Genomic DNA, 14,550 nt, shown 5'->3' on the forward strand with positions numbered 1-14,550 from the left:
GTGACGTGGCAGTTAACGTATTATAAACATTTTAATATTGCTTTATATAGAACAAGATATATGGAACGTGATATATAGAGCGAAAACACTTAATTGAATACAATATCATTATATGGAGCTTATGTAAAGTTTTTTAACGAAAGAACAACAAACTCGTATACTTTTTAATAAATAGTTAACTATTTTAAAATCTTAGTTTATATATTATGTAATTCTATATGTTAACAAAAACTTATCTCGAATAAGTTTCTATAAATTTCAGGATATTCGTAATATTATTTTAAATACATAGATAACTTGTTAAATAAATATTTTATTTAAATTCATAATAAATCGTTATAACAATATTCAATCTATTTTGATGGATTCTATATAGAAAAACAAATCAAAATACACTTTTATAAGATTTTATATTAAAAAAGTTGTTTTTCACATAAATTTGTTTTCTTCTAATTATGTTTACATATACGAGGAAATGATATCATTAGTGATATTTGAATCAATTTGAATTTCACAAATCAGTGAATTAGTCTTAAAAAATCTTCATCTGTATTTCATTTTTTTTTTCATATTGCTGTTGACGATACTTTTTTGAATAAAATTATTTTAATAATCAATTATTTATTATTTATTATCGATATAATTTAGTTCTGCATCAAAATTATTCAATTGAAACTTCATTTTAAACATATATTTCAATATGTCATCATTTCATCAAAAACTTTATTCTGCAACATATGTGTTTACTATAATTACTATAATTAAATATATTGGTAATAATTAAATACTGATTGTAGGCGTTAAAAAAAAGGTTAAATAGAAAAAATGAAATAATAATATTCAAAACTGACTTATATTTATCAATAATTAAATTGTATATATTATATTATATACAGAATGTAAAAACTTAGATCAATGCAATCTTTGCCATTGTCAATGTAGTTTGTTCTATTCTATTCTTGTCTCATTCTTCAATAACATATCAGAAATAAAAGCAAAACAAAAATTAATAAATTTGTAATATATATTTGTAATATATATTTGAAACATACATAAAGAATAATATTGAAATGAACGAATGATTTACTTTAACTATTTGCGGTTGACTATAATGTTGTTCTGATTCTAACTGTATGATTCTAATATAAACTATATCGTTGCTATTTTATCTATCCTGAATTCTATTTTATTCTAACTGATCTGATCTAGAAAATTGTCACTTAATTTTTCCTTTAATTTGTTATTATTATTTTTAGCAAAAATATAAACTAAAAGGGAATTAGAGAAACTAATACGCATTAGAGAATGGTCGCATTCCTTTTGAAGGATGAGCTTTCGTGGAATCACGTCCCAGCACATAGATCAAAATTCTTGCAATCGTTTCCGTGATGATCCGTCGAAAGACATAAGTAAGATTTGTAAAATAACCATTGCTATTAATTTTCGTTTGGATTAATGCTGAAGAGTCCAATCATGGTCTAATTTGAGATAAAAAAAATCTAGCTATTTAACGATATATTATTCCACATTTTATAAGATTATAGGTAAGGAAACTAAGGAATTTATTCGTGAAGCGATATTTTTAAAAAATCAAACATAAATAAATATTGTCGCCGTTAGAATTACTGCATCAATGCAAATAGTGCCGGAAAGTCACCTTTGGAATTATCGCATCAAACTGAGTCGTCGTTGGATGGCAAAAAATTAAACTATTGAAACTGCTTAAACCTTTAAAAAAATAAATCCAAGCTAACCACTTCAGAAGTCTCAATAGATTTTTTTATATGTAATAATAATTTAAAAAAAAAACAAATTTACATATATATAAAAAAAATCTTTCTTATCCGAAATTTTATGAAAGTATATTTTAATTTGTTTCTAAAAATTTTGGCAGATTGAATATAATACAATAATACAATTTAATGTATGATTTTAAATAAAATATTGTATAATCATCATACAACGCTAAATAATATAATTTTCGAGATTGTTATTAAATAAAAAATTATAAATTAAATTATCTTTCAATTTACATAATTAAAAGGTAAATTTTTTTAAATAGTTAATATAAATATAAGTTTAGATATGTATATTATACAATATTTATATAAATATTGTATTTTATAATAAAATTAAAAAATAGTATTTGTATATAAAAAAAATATTAATATATTTATTTTTCTTCATTAAAGAACTTTATTGTATAAAGCACTGTGAAGTGCTACTGCCGAACAATTAAGTGCTTTCATTTTATCATTCTATTTAATGCAAACATAAAATATAATTTATTAACTTATCAGATATATATATATTATTTTGAACTTTTATTAATAATCTAAAATATAACTTCTAAAACATATTCTATATTTTTATAAACATTCTACTATTGTATTGTATTGAGTATATAAAATATATTATACATATATACAGAATATCTCAAAAATATTGAAATAATCTCCATAAACTGAAGATTCCTAAGCTCTAATTTCAAGTTTACATTTTTTTTTTATAAAAAACTTTCATTTAAACTTTTTTAACGTATTATTAACAAAAAATACTAATTATAAAATGCATAACTTAATTGAATCGTAACAGCAATGTTTATATGCTGTCGAAAAACAAATCGAAACAAAATATCTCGAAATAAGTATTGAATATTATATTTATTTATTTATTTATTCATGATATAATTAGATATAATTTTTTATCAATAAAAAAAATATTCATTATATTTAATTTAACATTTTCTTCTTTATATATATATTCTTTTTTTCTTTTTTTTTTTTCGTAATGAACGATAGTCATACATTATTATCAAATTCTACATCTTCTATATCTAGATCTTTAAATAATTTTTCGATTTCTAATCATTTTATAGAAATGTGCAAATCTTATTATATTCAATTATTTTTATTCATTGTAATTGTGATATAGATTGTGCAATTCAGATCATTTTAAATTTGTTCACAATATTCTTTTAATTCCAGTCTCTCTAACAATATAGATTATAGATCGTCATTGCGTAATTTTTGCATGTGCAATTTATAAAACTGATTTCAATTTATATTTATAATTTAATATTTCAGAAATTTTTATTGTTCTTAACATATTTTACCGTAATTTTAAAATTACATATTCTAATAATACTAGAATTGTTATGACAAAAAGATGAATTTCTTTAAAATTATTAACATTGTACTAATATAATTGTAATAATTTATGATTATTAATAAAATGAAATTATTTTTCAATACAAATAATTTTTTTACTTTGTATTACTTTCATTTCTTTTATAATTTTTTATATATTTCTTTTATAATAAATAATTAAATAGTAATATCCAATTTGGTAGGTTTCTTGTAAAATATTAGGTTATGAATAACCAATGTTTTGTTAATTCTCCTTTTCTTATTCGGCAACTTCTTCGGCCAATTGAAAAAAAATTCTATCTTTGATAACTTTGATCCGGTATATATTCTTTGTAAAATATTGTATTTATTATTGTTAAATTCAAAATGTTGAAGAATGTTGAAAAACATTGGAGAGGCCATTGAAAAGATATATTTGCTGCTTTGACGATATATTTCACTCGTTTGATTTATTTCGTCTACTCAATTATTGTAATATGATTTGTTTCTAGGATACGTTATCTTTTAATCTAATGTTTTTATAGTTCATATACTTAATGCTTAAATAACAATATCATTAACTTTATTTTATTTTTACAGATGATAAATATAGTTTTCCAATTTTTAATATTCTGAGGAATATAATTCTTTGTCTTTCCTGTTTTTTTACTAGTTTTGGGAATTCCTTTTTTGATTCAGATGTTTCAATTAAACTGATTTTTTTTACAATTAATTTTTTCGCAAGAAAAATACTAATAAAAAAATAATCATTATATTTTTATCTTGATGTAAATATGATTTACGAATTTTTAAATTACATATTTATCCCTTGATATTATTTATGCCTTGATATTATTTGATATATATTACGTGAATCTATATTGAATTTTTATAAGGAATAATTACTCGTCTATTGAAATATTTTCGTTAAATTTATTGAATCTTGAGATTGACTTTTGCTTATTTGTTTTTATTTCAAATATCAATGCAAATTTGTCTATATAAATATATATAAATTGATTTCTAATTTTTGCACTTATTGTAATAAAACTAAAAACTTGATGATTCAAATCATCCAATCACTTTTTAAAACACTATGTATCTCTCTTTTGATATAACATTTTATATATTCTAACATGTTTTTGCTGATTATTAAATAGAAGACACTGCTTGCTCTACCTACTATTATATTTTTTTTTGCGTAGCCAGTAGGATCATTGATGTCTTTGAATATTGTATGGATGATCTATCGCTAGATTTGCCTATTTCGAATAATTTCTTTTAAATTATTCCATTCAAATTATTCTTTCAAATTATTCTATCGAATTTCTGTATCAGATTCATTCAAATTTGGGAATTCTAGAAATATTTTTATCGTTTTCGACTCAGAATTAGATGACATGTATGCTTTTTCCTGCTATAATGAAAATTCCGGAAACTTTCCTCTTCATTATATGACGATTTCTTCGTCTAGTTTCATTTAATATGAGAATCTTAATTTTATCTTCATTTTGAGATAGTTCGTTTTTAATTCTCACTTACTATCTGTGAAAACTAAAATTAAATTTCATAATAATATTACTGATACTCGAAATGCACTATTACTTTACTCCATTACTTCTTAAATACATAGATTAACAATAATTGAAATTTTAGAAGTTTTAATTATAGTAGTTTCTAAAATTATTTTACGCTATGTTACAATTCATACATTGAGTTTTGTTTATTCTTTTGATGCTTATTTTTTTTCTGCATCAGGATTTTCTAAGGAAAACATACAAATACCAACATACAAACATAAATATATAGAACAGTTTCAGATTTGAGATATCGGATTCGAAGCATCGCCGCTGTGTTGTTTATATTTTCTTTTAATGTTTAATTTCTTGAAGAACTAATTCTTTTATTATATTTATATTTATTACAGTAGTAATGTTTTCACGAGTAAAACAAATTTACTATCATTAATGCTTATTTAACGATTGATGCGTATATCCATAAAGATAGATATGTCACATAAAGAATTTCAATATTGGAAAACTCTGAAGAAAATGAATTTCAATATATATTTGTCTATTTGTTAAATGGATAAGTACAAATAATAAAACAAAAATGTAAACGATTTTTATAATTTTTTCATGAAATTCAAAATGATGTATCTCGTAAATCTAATATTAAAAACATTGCAAAGATATTATACTCTTCGAAAGGAAGACTTAACTAAAATAATTAAAAATTAACATCTTCAACGAAACATAAAGTTATATGTTATATTCAAAAGACAAAATTTGCAATCATGATAGGAGAAATATTGAAATTAGAAGAAAATGTAATATAAATAAATCTGTAAATAAAGAACATTGAAAAAAAAATAAAAAGCCGATGCTATATATTGAAGAAAAATATTAAATTATATTTAATAATTATATATAATAATTAGCATTTGCAAAGAAATATGAAAACTGATTTCTTTTGATTATCTCGAACGAGATAAAAATTAATTATAATTTAATAATGACAGACATTTTTGATTGGAACTGAATTGGAACAAAAGAAATATACATAAGACACATAGAGTAAACATGAAGGAAATTTTGTATGCATTAAGAGTTCATGACCGCATTCGGCATTGCATATTGATTTATTACATAGAATAGAAAATATAAGGAATCAATATAAATTTATTTAAAAAACATTTAAAAAAAAATTTATTAAATACTATGGAAAACATACTATTTCCTCAAAAAAGTATATTTCTAACACGATAAAGATTCTAAATATATCGCTAAAAATATATAAAAAATTGATTAACCCTTTCGTTACAGCAATCCGCTCCGCCAGAATAATGTTACTAAACGAAACAATGACGAAAAGTGTATATGTTGTAATGTCAGTATTCGAATTTCAATGCTCTCTTGCATATATACTTTTTAAGTGTTATATAACAACTGTTTCATCGTATTATATGAATATGAAAATAAGTACTTTATGCATATCAGTTATTTGCATATTTACAAATTTTGCAAATTTTATAAATTATTATAAATAAAAATACAATTAATAAAAAATAAAAATACAATTTACAAGTACATTATAAGGATAATTAATATATTAAATTATAATTCTTAGTAATTTAATTGAAAATGATAAATTTTGTACCGTACAAATATTCCAATATTCTCGAATAGAAAAAATAGAAGAAACTTATTTTGATGTCCAGAATATATTACGTGCATTCAAAATATATTTTTAGTAAGATTAATCTAATATGAATCAATAGAATCAAGAAGTATTCTATAAATACAGTGGAATCTTTTTGCCGTCTATAGTCGGTACTTGTATATATACATAGATCGTCGCGTGGATGCCGATTATCGTAATAAAAAAATTAAGTATAAAATAAAATTTTTGATTTGTAAGAGCCGAAACAAAATTCGAATTTCAATGAGAATCTATGAACATTTTACAGAATTTTTATGAATTCTTACTTCAGTTTGAACTTTGAAAAACTAAAGGACTTTGGATAAAATTAAAATTACTTTATGAAAAAATAAATAAAAATTGATAAAAATAACAATGCAAAACAGAATTAATGAATATTCTTTGTTAGAAATAAATAATAATTAAAAAAATTGAAAACTCTAAAAAATTGTTTATGTTAGTTTAAACTATTTAATATTATTATAATTTTTATTTTCTCTAATAATTATTATTTATGATAAAAAATAAAAATAAAGATTTATATAAAATTTTTTAATTATTGCTTTAGTTTTGATTATATATCAATTATCACAGAAATATATATAAAACAAAAAGTTATGGAAGAAGAAAGTTCTCCAGTAACATTAAATTTTGGAGTAAAACGTATGAAAATGAAAAAGAAATAATAATAAGATATTGTTCGCGCTCACAATAATAATATTGTATTGCTTTGGTGCTATATAAGCTAATATAAGCTAATAGCTGAATATTTGTCGAATGTCCTTCGACAGATGTAACAAGTGCTATATTTCTTAAAAACGAGTGGACTGTATAAGTGGTTACACGTGCAGAGCATGTATCTATTAAAGAACAGTCTCTCACATAATCACAGCAAATAATCATATCCGACAATCAAAGCATGATATGTTAGAACAAAACTAATATAATTATATCCAGTAGTCGAATTACAACATACAATGAGACTTTCTTAACAAACAATGATAAATAATCGTGTCCGACAATCAGAACATGGTATGTTCACAAATTATTTAATTGTTATATCCGGCGATCAGACTACGATCACCATGAGACTCTATTTGCAAATGAAATCTGTGCTCTCAGAAAAATCTCTTTCTGGTTCAATTGGGAGGATCATAGTTTCTCGGACACGCTAATAACCAATAATATCGTGATCAGTGTTCAGTTTGCAATATTCCCTAAGTTCGAGAAAATTCCTCGCTTGAATGGTGATCTGTATACAATCTCACGATAAACAGATAAGCAATTTCTCTTATAGATTTTTCGAACTAGAACAATGTTATTTATCTTTGAATCAGCCACATTTGAAATATGTCACTGTAGGATCGATTCAGCAAGTTGAAATATGTCAGAAATACACAACTATAAGTGTCGGTTAAATTCTCAAAAGACAGTCTTCTCAGATAACATCGTCCTTTATTAGGCTTTAGGCTTAATGATGCCCGCACGCGGTAAGAACAAAAAGAGTTTTTTTGTTGAAATGAAAAATTTATCTGAATAAGCTGTTTATAAATCTTGAGAATAACAAGAAATATACTGAAATATTTTTTATGGAATGAAAAGAAAAAATTCATGTATCTTTACACAAAAATATGATACTTATGTGTCATATTAGTGAAAAAATAATAAAATTATAAAAAATTGTAAAAATATTTTATATTTCTTCAATATTAAGATTATTGTTAAAACATTTTTTGAAATATATTTCTAGTTTATTGATATTTAATAATGAAGTTTTAATTCAATACAAGATAAATAAATATAAATAAGTAGTGAAAAATTTATATCAAAAATAAAAGTTTTCTATCAAAATTCCGAAAAATTAGAAAAAAAAGGAGAAAATCGATCATTTATACTGATATTTACGCAAAAAAAGAGCATAATTTGAAGAAAAATATAGAAAAAAAAGTGAATAAAAAGTTTTTAAGAAATTTTAAGAAATGAAAAAAATATAAAAACAAAAAGAATAAAATCTAATAACAAAAAAGATAAAATAATATTATGATTGTCACAATTATAAAACCAAATAATTATGTAAAATTATTGTAATTTATCAAAGAATTTTATTTATATTTATTTATTATTTATATTTATATTTATACATCTTTTCTTATATTCTAGTAAATTTTAATTAAAGAAAATGTGTTATTATTGATACCAACTGATTACAACTATTCTTAGGTATGGAACTTATGAATATATTTTTCATTTTTTATCATATAAAATATTTAGTACTTGCATTTGTGCATTTTGAATACTTTTTATTAAAATTTCTTAAAAGAATAATTATTTGATAATTATCATTATATAATTAACGAATTATGTTTCAAAACATAATATTCATCAATAATTTTATTATCCAATAATATAAAGCCACAAATAAAAAATGCGATTATTATAAAATAAATGCAAATTTTTGCTTCAATACATATTTAATGTTGAATATTATTGTTATACTATTATATTCTTATGTGTTTTAATTTAAAATTCCAATTGAAATTAATGCAAACGAATTTTCAATAGTGGCCTATAGTCTAAAATCGATATCTTATAGGTATTTATATTTAATAAATATTAAATATATTATTATTTAATTATATTATATTATATATTATATTATTATTTAATAAATAAAATTTATATTATTTATTATATAATAGTTTTGATTCTATAAATCAATAAATTAGTGTCAGAAAAATTCAGAAAAATTATTTATTTAAAATTCTAATCCAGTAATTATTATACTTTTATAAATACGTGTAAAATAATGTTGTGATGTGTTTATTTACTCACATGACATTTAATTATATTTTGAGCATAATACATGGGGATTCTCGAAATAAATCGATCAGATACAGAAATTTGGTTTAATTTTGTTCGACTTTTAGGGTGATTGCGGAACGCAAAGAAATCACATTTTCTATAATTTATTAATATTATAAATCTATTTGACAAATTGCATTTTTTTTACATTCAAATTCAAGATGGCAAAACAAAAAATTAAGCCATTATGAAATTTGATTGATCACAATGATACATTTCAAATTGTCAAATCAATAACGAAATTGGCATTCTTACATTAAACGAAAAAATCATTTAATTAAAAATATCAATTGTGATATCAAAGTGATTCATTTTAATAAATTAGATTAAGAAAATAATACTTTCTTCAACATTCATTTAGTTTCAGCAATCCAAGTTATTAAATAACATTGATATACTAATAAATATATTCATTCTGATATTATTATAAAATCACTAAATATTATTCCCTTTGCTAAATATATATTGCTAAATATATATTCACCATATATATTGTAATAAAAATATTTCTTCAGATAGATATTTTTCGCAATAGATATTTCATAACATTACTTGCAATATATTGATTTTATTTTCTAATGAGAAGCATCAAATAGCTTTTTTTTTTGAATATGTCATGGAAAATAAAAATTTTCATTCACCTTATAAATTGTATAAATATTCATTAACTGACAGGTTACAGACTTTTACAGAAATTTCCTAGTAGCTGCATATTTTTGTTTGTTGTTTTAAATCTCGTTTATTAGCGAGGTACTTTTATTGTTTTTTCATCATCTTTCCAATCAAAAGTGTTAAGTTAATGATTTCGAATTTTTCTTGTTTCTTTGAATTGAAACAATTGCAAATAAATTGTAGTTTCTATATAGAATAAATTGAAGTTTCTATTTGCAAATTTTTCAATAATTAAATTAAATAAATAATGTTTGCATTTTAAAACAAAGTTGATTAATATAGATTTCAATAAAGAAAAAATGATAATTGAAATATGTATATATATATATAAAATAACAATTCTTTCATTAAATTGATAAAATATATTAAAAAAACTGTTCCATATAGAATTTTTTAGATTAATTTTTTTACTATCAATAGATGCGAAAAACAAAAAAATTCTTTAAACTTATGATAAACAATTTCTCATTTCTATGATGATCACATATTTCTAGAAAGTTTTAAAATAGCATGTTGAAAAGTTCAGCGTTAGCACTAACACTATGATATACACTATGATCACATGAAATGGAATACATGAAGAGTTAAAAATTATTTTTTCTGATACTACAAATATTCATATGCTTTTTTTTTAATTGTTGTGACTAATAAGAATTAATAACATTCAATAATTTTTTTTAAATGATTGGAAATTTTCTTTTTAATTTTTTTTAAATATAATTACTTACTAAATTTTTATTATTTAAATTGAAATAAAATCTAACTATAATTATTTGAAACATTTTGTTCTATTCGGAATAGATAGAGAATTATAACATGTATGACATAATTTATTCATGACACATATAGTCAACAATGTAAATTATAATAAATAAGTTTTCTTATTAAAATTATTAATCTGAATCAAAAAAATCAATTATATTTGAATAAATAATAATAATAAAAAAAATTATATATAATTCATATTCATAAAAAATAAATTAAATAAACAATAATAATTACTTTTTTTAATTATTGTTTTAAAATTAATTTTAAAATAAATTTACTTTATTTTAATTAAAATTATTGTTTAAAATAATTGAATTAATGATTTATATAAAAAATTTATAAATATTAAAATTTTATATTAGTTAGTAATTAATTTTATAGTAAAAATAATAAAATTAATAAAAATTAAATTAATTCGGAAATTAAATCAAATAAAGATAAATTTAAGTACCAGTAATAACGGTTAAACTTAATTTATAAATTAATTTATTTTGATAAATTAATATAAAAATATTTATTAATAATTAAATTAACTAATTTCGAAATTTTTAATTATTTTAATAGTTATTAATTTATTTAATTATTTAATTAAATAGTTTATTTAAAAATAATTAGATTAGATTAGATATTCTATTATTTAAAAAATTAAAAAATTTATTCAATTATTATATGTTAAATTATTAAAATTAAATTGTATAGCAGCTTTTTATTCTAATTAGAGAAATTTGTTCATTAATTTGATAATCTGATAAGAAATACTTAAGTTATATTTATGTATTGTTTTTTTATTTATTTTAATAGTTTAAAGTTAATAATATTTGATTAAATATAAATTCAAATTAAAATGTAATATATATAAGATTAAAATTTTGATGAAATAAATTTTTGAATAATTTAATTTTAAAATAAATTTAAAAGATGATTTAAAAATAAATTAAAATAATTTTTAATTGAAAATAGTTTTAAAAAGTGTACGAACCTGTCAATTTCATTTAAATTGATATAAGTTGTAACATAGTAAAAATACTGATAAGTGTTTTTAGATTAAAATTTTATAATAAAAATTTTTAATTTAATAAAAATTTACTTTTACATTAAGAAATTAAATAATTAATTTTATTTATTTAAAAAATAAATATTTTTATTAGGATTTAAAATTATAATAATTAAATATTTGATGTAATATTAAATGAATAAGTTTAAATTTAAAAAAATAGAAATTTAAATTAATATTTTTTATATTAGAGTTAATTAAAATTTTTTTAATAATAATTAATGATCTCAAAAATAAATGAGATAAATTTATATCATTTTCTTTGTTTCAATAAAATTATTAATATAAATTTAAAAATTAAATTAGATTTACAAATTAAACGGATTTATTATTTTATTATTATATTTAGCTTTTTAAAAAAAAATTTAATTTAGATATAAAATTATTTAATAAAATTTATTTAAATAATTTTAAAATTAATTAGAATTAATTAAAATAATTTTATTAAATTTTATATTAATTTTAAATTAAAAATTGTATATTAAAAATTTATGCGATAAACTATGAATTTTATAATAAAAATTTAATTTTTAAATTATATTTAATTGTTATAAAGATAATATTTTTTTTAGTTTAAAAAATTTAATAATTTAATTTAATTAATTTTTAATAAAAAAGTTTAGATTGAATTTTATAAAAATATTATTATATATAATAAAATATTCTTTTAATTATTTAAAATATAGTAATAATGATTAAATTAGTAATAAAAAAATATATTTAATATATAATTATTAAAGTAGATAATTTAAAAATAACTTGACAAATATTCACTTGTTTATCAAAAAAATGTTTTATAGGATATAATTTTAGATCAATCTCATTTGTGAATTTAAATTTTAAATAATTGTATACAAAGGTAATATAATAAAATGTCTTTTAATTGAAGAATTGAATGAATGAACTAATGAAATAATTTAATAATTAATTAACAGACTTTAAATTAATTTAAATGAATTTAAATTTTTAATTAAAATTTTAACTATAGGATGATAAGGAAAAAATTTAATTTATTTAATTATTTAATTTATTAATTAATAAATATATAATTAAATTTAATTGAGAGAATTAATAAATTAAATAAACTTTATTTTAATTTTAATTTTGATTTAAAGATAAATATTGACTTATAATTTATAAATGAAAAAATAAATTACCTTAAGGATAACAGCATAATATCTTTTGAAACATCTTATTGATGATTGTGATTTCAATATTAAATTAAGATAAAAATTAAATATAAAAATTTATAATTTCCTTTTTTCTTTTTTCTCTAATTTTTTATACGATTGATTCTTAGATTTATTTTATTTTTTTCTCTCACCTATAGAATTCTATCTACTATTTCTTTTATTCTCATTAATACTCATATATATTCTTTTATATTTTCTCTTATATTTTTCAGTTCCAGATTTTTATTATCCAGAATTATTAATCTTATTTTTTCTTATTTTCTTCTATCTCCTTTTTTTCGTTTCCTAATTTTATATTTTTAATCTATTATTTTTTGATCTTCTCCATCTTTTCAATCTTCTTTTTTAATATTTCTATATTTCTGTTTTTATTTTTCTTATTTCTTTTTTTATCTTTTTAAATACTGATTCTTATCTCTTTTCTTTTCTAATTTAACCTCTAATTCTCCAATTTTTTTCTATAATTGTATTTACATCATAATTTTTTTCTTTTTTCTAATTTATCTTCTTTTTTTTACATTTTTTTATAAAACCACAACAATTTTAATCATTGATCATTTTTACTTAACTTTTTTCTAGTGTTTTTTATTTTCTTATTTTCCACATGCTTAGATTTTACGTGCTCTCCCGTTTTTCCTTCTTTGATGGTATAACTTTTTCAACCGACCACAAGGCGCACCATCTATCCGATAAGAAAATAAAAAAATTTTTTCTCCTATTTAAATAATCTCCTATTAAATAAGCAAAAATTAGAAAAAAAAAGAACAATTAAATCTATTAAACAAAGAGTTTGAAAAACGAGTTTTGATTTTATAATAAAAGTATTATAATAGTTATTTTATAGTATTTGATTATTATTTATTTTGATAACAATAAGACTTCTTTTTCTAAAAAATAAAAGAAAATAATATGAAGATAATAAAAGAAAATAATGAAAGAAAAAAAAATAAAAGAATAGTGTGAATTCCCCTTGATTTTTTAAATAAACAAATAGAGATAGGAATCATAATAATCAAATTGACTCACGAGTTTAGCTTAAAATTTGCCTTGATATAAAAACAAGATTCAAAACAATAAAAAATAGGACAGTAAAAGAACATAGATTTTAAAAAAAAAACCATTAAGAAGCATAATATTCTTAAATTTAATAATATATATACAATCAAATACAATCAAATTAATTATTTTTATTTTTTGTGTATTTCATTGAGCGTTGTAGCACTTCACGAATATAAAATCATTTTTCTTTTTCTTAAAATTATTAGAAGAAATTATTGCAACAATATATTAACAAAAATTTAAAATTAAAATTAAATATAGATAAATTAAATATTAATAAATTAAATATTAATTAAATATTAAATTAAATATTTTTACATAAATATTTACTTTTGAATATTTGTAAGAATTAATTAGACATAATTATGACTGCATAGCTGAATAGAATAAAATCGATATGCATGTACAACAATCAGATGGAAAAAAAAATTTTTTTCCCAAAAAATGAGAAAAATATCGATTGTCTTTTTCGCTAAAAATGATGTCATTATTAATTTTTTTTTATCAAAAATGCAATTTTTGGCGGAACGGCTGAACGGATATAGAGATCGCTAAATATTATGACTCTCTACCTGAATTTATTAATAAAATTCTTCGTATAGCTATATATCGA

General features: G+C 19.5%; 1 long non-coding RNA gene across 2 annotated transcripts in view; it reads right to left on the bottom strand.

The window, feature by feature from the left end:
* The window catches only part of LOC133665611 (uncharacterized), a 94,521-nt gene that overhangs the window by 54,793 nt on the left and 25,178 nt on the right, over window positions 1–14,550 (bottom strand). Inside the window, exon 3 of one of the 2 annotated variants that reach the window (XR_009832982.1) lies at window positions 12,843–13,560. The exons of the other annotated variant lie outside the window; for it this stretch is intronic. This is a non-coding gene — a long non-coding RNA (uncharacterized LOC133665611). The remainder of the gene's footprint in view (window positions 1–12,842; window positions 13,561–14,550) is intronic. 2 annotated transcript variants of the gene reach the window in all.

This window comes from Apis cerana, linkage group LG16 (assembly GCF_029169275.1).
Source record: "Apis cerana isolate GH-2021 linkage group LG16, AcerK_1.0, whole genome shotgun sequence".
In the NCBI taxonomy this organism is placed as follows: Eukaryota; Metazoa; Arthropoda; class Insecta; order Hymenoptera; family Apidae; genus Apis; species Apis cerana.